We start from the raw sequence: 6000 nt of genomic DNA, 5'->3' as shown, positions 1-6000 counted from the left end.
GTGTCTGGCCTAGGCTTATATAGGGAGGTTTGAGGTCACTTTCTGTGCACCTCCTGGGCATTTTCCCGCTTTTTTCCATCAGGTTGAGGTCACTTCCTGTGCGCCCCCTGGGCATTTTTCCCGCCTTCTTGCATCAGGTTGAGGTCACTTCCTCTTTGCCTCCTGGGCATTTTCTTGCCTTTTTCCATCAGGTCTTCTGCACAGCTGCAGGTTGGCGCACTGAGGCATCTTTGGCTTATGCTCAGTTGGCACGGATTTCCTCTTGTGGCAACGCGCCATTGGTGAAGCCCTGGACTCTTACAGGTATATAAAACCTGAGATGAGACTGAAGTAGTGGGGAGGCCTCCTTTGCATCTTGAAGCCTCTGGAGATGGAGACAGAGACTTGGTGGGCACGGGTGCCAGGGGTGCGGAGCACTGTGCACGCCTTAGTCTGAGATCCAAGGTCAAGTCCAGTTTGGCAACAAAGTATAAAAGGATTAATCAGAAGAAGAATGGTCGAGATCCAAGCCGGGGTCGGTTCCAATCTGGCAGCTGAGTACAAAAGGGGCAAAGAAGTAGAATGGTCAAGGTACAAATCCGAGGTCAATGGCAAGAAGCAATCAAGAGTAGTCAAATACGTTTTCAGGTCACAACAAGTTCAGACAGATCACACACTAGCACAGGAACAAGGGAGGACTGAAGATAATCCAGCAATTTGGCAGTGTCTGGCCTAGGCTTATATAGGGAGGTTTGAGGTCACTTTCTGTGCACCTCCTGGGCATTTTCCTGCTTTTTTCCATCAGGTTGAGGTCACTTCCTGTGCGCCCCCTGGGCATTTTTCCCGCCTTTTTACATCAGGTTGAGGTCACTTCCTGTGTGCCTCCTGGGCATTTTCTTGCCTTTTTCCTTCAGGTCTTCTGCACAGCTGTGGGTTGGCGCACTGAGGCGTCTTTGGCGTATGCTCAGTTGGCACGGATTTCCTCTTGTGGCAACGCGCCATTGGTGAAGCCCTGGACTCTTACAGGTATATAAAACTAAAAAAGTAAAATTTTTGCTGTTGTGACAGGGCGAGGCCTTGCCACTGTGAAAATGTAGGAGAAAATGACTCAGGATTCCTATTAAAACTTAATGTGAGGTTCCAGTCAATTGTTTCTGACCAGAGAAAGCTGTGCTTTTGGCTTTCTCTGGATTCTGTAAACCTGAATTGGGACCTAGAGCTTAAAAGGTTCCAAAGTCCCTTGGGTGGGACGGAAACCTTCAAGTCAGTTTCCGGATTTCACTGGATGCTGGCAGCCTATACGAGTACACAGGTGTACAGGGTTGTTATATATTCAAGCCCGTGGACAGCTAAAAGCTCCCGGTTTGGAGACAGCTCCCATATTGGAGGCAGAAGGTCTTTCCCAGGTATCAGAGGGGTCCCAACCAGGAGTCAAGAGACGGGAGGTCTCTACCAGGGGTCAGAGGTGCCCAGCCAGCAGGTAGGAGACACGAGGTCTCTACCAGGGGTCAAAGGTGCCCCAGCCAGCAGGTAGGAGACAGGAAGTCTCTACCAGGAGTCAGGTGGGCTCCTATTGGGGTGTCAGGAGAACCACTATCCTGAGGCCAGCAGAGTAATCTGAGAGTGAACCAGGAGATCTGGACAATACAGTCAGTGGGACTGGTAAGAAGAGCGGTGGAACTGCTGAAAAGGGAGCCAGGTGGCTCAGCATTCTCAGTTAACTGTTAATGCTGATGGTGGAAACCCCTTCGTGGGCAACTGATGTTTAGGTGAACTTTCCATTTTGTTCAAAAAAATTGGGCTTCCAGACTGAAAAACAGTTTGGACCGGCGCAACTTATTGGGAAAAAAAACATCTGCCACATGAGTATAATCACACTACACTGTATATACATTTTAACCCTTCTCAGTGTGGACTACATACTATATTATTACCTTTTATTCATGATCCCGAATTCTTCACTGCAGCCCTACCTGGTGTAGGGTTGCCACCTCATCCCTTTAAAACCGAACACATATGTATTATACAAGTTCTGAGGCTAATTTTATGCAGATAAGGCACTAAGTGAGTTTAATTACCACCTTAATCAGCCATAGAACCTGTGTAATTAATATGTGTTTGGTTTTAAAGGGATGAGGCGGCAACCCTAGCCTGGTGTCAAAAAGACTTTGCAAGAAAAAAGTTCTGTTTGGGTCCACTCCATAGGGCTCATGTTCCATGGCCCCATTCACTCCTATGGATTGTCCATACTTCACTGGATGGCTGGAAGCCGCCATGAGTACAGACCACTCATACAAAGGATATCAGTCACGACATATGCACTCCAGAGAGAAGACCCGGTCTGGATGTTTTTCTTGCAAAGGATTTTGACGTCAGGCAGGACAGCTCAGTCAAGAACTCGGGATCAAGTGAAGGACAACTTCATTACGAGGCATATTTATAAAGCAGTCATTGAATGTGAAAGGAATGGTTAATCACCTGTGAATGTTTGGGGAGTGTCACATTAAGTGCTTTATAAATATGCCTCTAAAAATGAAGTTATTTTTAAAATTTCCAGTATTGGAACATAATTAGCCAGCACTCTTAAATAAATTAATATTACAACTTTATTGTAGGCAAAGGGTAAAAACTATAGGGCCTTTGACACCTTTCAGCCTTAAGCTCACCCTGTGGGCTGAGTGAAAGAAATCGAATAGGTTCCTCCATCCACGCTAAGAAGACGGATGGACGAATCTTTCTGCAGGCTACTGTGCCGCTGGCTGTCAGAATACCTGAACAGAGCCTCTATCTGTCCAGCTGAGAATTTTCCTGCAAAAGTACAATTGTACAATTTACTTTTGTTGAGCCCAAGGGTGCTGACAGTATCATCAGTGGCTCAAGTTTTGATCAATTCAGGAATCAGCCAAATTTCAAGTTGTGAATACATTTGTACCATGGATTCACTTATGAATACAGGCTCTTTATGTTTGGGTTATTCTTCACCTGGGAAGTAGTGCTTTACACCATCGGCACTGAGCGTATGCAATGGCTCTGGATGTGTAGTGGACTGATCACATGATCTAAACCAGTGGTCTCCAACCTGTGGCTCAGGGGCTGGATGCGTCCCTTTGCTTGCCTTTATCTGGAACTTGGGGAACTATTCCTCCAACTGATATGAGTCACTATTGCTCCCATTGACACCAACAACTGGAAACTATTCCTCCCACTGATCCCTACAGTGAAACAAAATTCTTCCCACTGACCCCAAAAAATAGAGAATTATTCTTCCGACTGATACCAATGATGGGGCTCCATTTCTCACACTGAAACCATCAATGGGGCACGATTCCTCCCACGGACACCAACAATGGGACATTAATCCTCCCACTGACACCAATGATGGGGCACTAGTCCTCCCACTGATATAAGGCACTATTCCTCCCATTGACACCAACAATGGGGAGGGAACTGTTCCTCTCACTGATACCAGTGATGGGGAACTATTCCTCCCACTGACACTAAAAATAGAGAATTGTTCCTCCAACTCATTCCAATGATGGGGAACCATTCCTCCCACTGCCACCAACAATAGGACATTATTCCTCCCACTGACACTAATGATGGGGCACTCTTGCTCCCACTGACACCAATGATGGGGCACTCTTGCTCCCACTGACACCAATGATGGGGCACTCTTGCTTCCACTGACACCAAAAATGGGGAGGGAACTATTCCGCCCACTGATACCAATGATGGGGAACTATTCCTCCCACTGACACCAATGATGGGGCACTCTTGCTCCCACTGACAAGAATGATGGGGAATTATTCCTCCCACTGATACCAACGGTGGGACAAAATTCTTCCCACTGGCCCCAAAAAATAGAGAATTATTCTTCCGACTAATACCAATAATGGGGCACCATTTCTCACACTAAAACCATTGATGGGGCACGATTCCTCCCCTGGACACCAATAATGGGGCATTATTTCTCCCACTGACACCAATGATGGGGCACTAGTCCTCCCACTGATATAAGGCACTATTCCTCCCATTGACACCAACAATGGGGAGGGAACTATTCCTCCCACTGACACTAAAAATAGAGAATTGTTCCTCCAACTCATTGCGACGATGGGGCACCATTCCTCCCACTGCCACCAACAATGGGACATTATTCCTCCCACTGACACTAATGATGGGGAACTCTTGCTCCCACTGACACCAATGATGGGGCAGTATTCATCCTGTCGACACCAACAATGGGGCACTATTTCTCCCACTGACACCAACAATGGGGCACTATTCCTCCCACTGACACTAATGATGGGGCACTATTCCTCCCACTGATACCAATGATGGGGCAGTATTCATCCTGTCGACACCAACAATGGGGCACTATTTCTCCCACTGACACCAACAATGGGGCACTATTCCTCCTACTGACGCCAACAATGGGGGGACTATTCCTACCACTGACACCAACAATGGGGGGACAATTTCTCCCACTGACACCAACAATGGGGGGACTATTCCTCCCACTGACACCAACGATGTGGCATTCTTCTTCTTACTAATAGCAAAAGATGGCGCATTGTTTACTTCCCCTGATGCCAGGACATTTTCTACTCTCACTGGCTGCAGTCTGGACCTCCTAACGTCTGATGGACAGTAAACAGGACCTTTTGTGTAGAAAGTTTGGAGACCTCTGATCTAAACTGAAAGATCTAGTATTGCTGGGAAAACATTATATGAGTTTAGTAAAGTTTATTGCAAACTTACATTTTTTATTGTCCTAAGACTATTGATGTTGGTTCTTTCTAGCACTGTGCTCACACTGACTGTTAGGTGGGAGGGTTTGTTTTACTATCGCTATCTGATCCGTCTCAGTGTTGTAATGAGAAAACACCAGCAGCCTTTGTAACCCTTTATGTGGGAGAGACTTTCAGAATTATACCAAAAATGAAACTCCTATTGCAGCAATGTGATCAGTCTACCAATTGTTTACCGATTTTCAAATACACCCCCTTGGCATTGTTTTGTTATGCTGGCGAGCCAGTTGCCATGCTTCCCCCCCGGTTTTGGAAGACCTTTGCATGTAGTGTAGATGAGGCCATGTGAGGCCACTTCGTGAAAGGCGATAGGGGTAATTCAGTGTAGAAGAGAACATTGTGGTGAATTTGATAGGTACCAGGAGCCAGATGGTAGGTGCAGAATCAGTGACACAATTCTTCATCTCTCGTGTCTTCAGGGTCAGGTATAAAGCAATTTTCATATTAATGCCTGGTCTCATGTTCCTGATGCTTACAGTCCAGCGGTCATATGTTTGTTTTTTTCTGGACTCATACAGAAGAGAAGCAAGAACTCCTAATTTTGATATCTAATGTTGTGAATGGTTGTGTTATTTAACTCCAAAACAAAATACACTATATTACCAAAAGTATTAGGGCACCTGCCTTTACACGCACATGAACTTTAATGGCGTCCCAGTCTTAGTCCGTAGGGTTCAATATTGCTTTGGCCCACCCTTTGCAGCTATAACAGCTTCAACTCTTCTGGGAAGGCTGTCCACAAGGTTTAGGAGTGTGTCTATGGGAATGTTTGACCATTCTTCCAGAAGCGCATTTGTGAAGTCAGGCGAGAAGTTTGTGAAGTTGGACGAGAAGACCTGGCTCGCAGCCTGCACTCTAATTCATCCCAAAGGTGTTCTATCTGGTTGAGGTCAGGACTCTGTCAAGTTCCTCCACCCCAAGCTTGCTCATCCATGTCTTTATGGACCTTGCTTTGTGCACTGGTCCAAATCATTTGGTGGAGGGGGAATTGATGGTGTGGGGTTGTTTTTGAGGGGTTGGGCTTGGCCCCTTAGTACCAGTGAAGGGAACTCTTAAGGCTTCAGCATACCAAGACATTTTGGACGATTTCATGTTCCCAACTTTGTGAGAACAGTTTGGGGATGGCCCCTTCCTGTTCCAACATGACTGCGCACCAGTGCACAAAGCAAGGTCCATAAAGACATGGATGAGCAAGCTTGGGGTGGAGGAA

General features: G+C 46.4%; 1 protein-coding gene across 4 annotated transcripts in view; it reads left to right on the top strand.

Annotated features, from left to right (window-relative positions):
* MYO7A (myosin VIIA) overlaps window positions 1-6000 on the top strand; it is a 305890-nt gene that overhangs the window by 113291 nt on the left and 186599 nt on the right. The window lies entirely within an intron of this gene.

The sequence above is a fragment of the Aquarana catesbeiana genome, linkage group LG02 (genome assembly GCF_042186555.1).
Source record: "Aquarana catesbeiana isolate 2022-GZ linkage group LG02, ASM4218655v1, whole genome shotgun sequence".
NCBI classification, from domain to species: domain Eukaryota; kingdom Metazoa; phylum Chordata; class Amphibia; order Anura; family Ranidae; genus Aquarana; species Aquarana catesbeiana.
The sequence above is the reverse complement of the archived record's forward strand: the minus strand, read 5'-3'. Positions and strand labels throughout refer to the sequence as shown.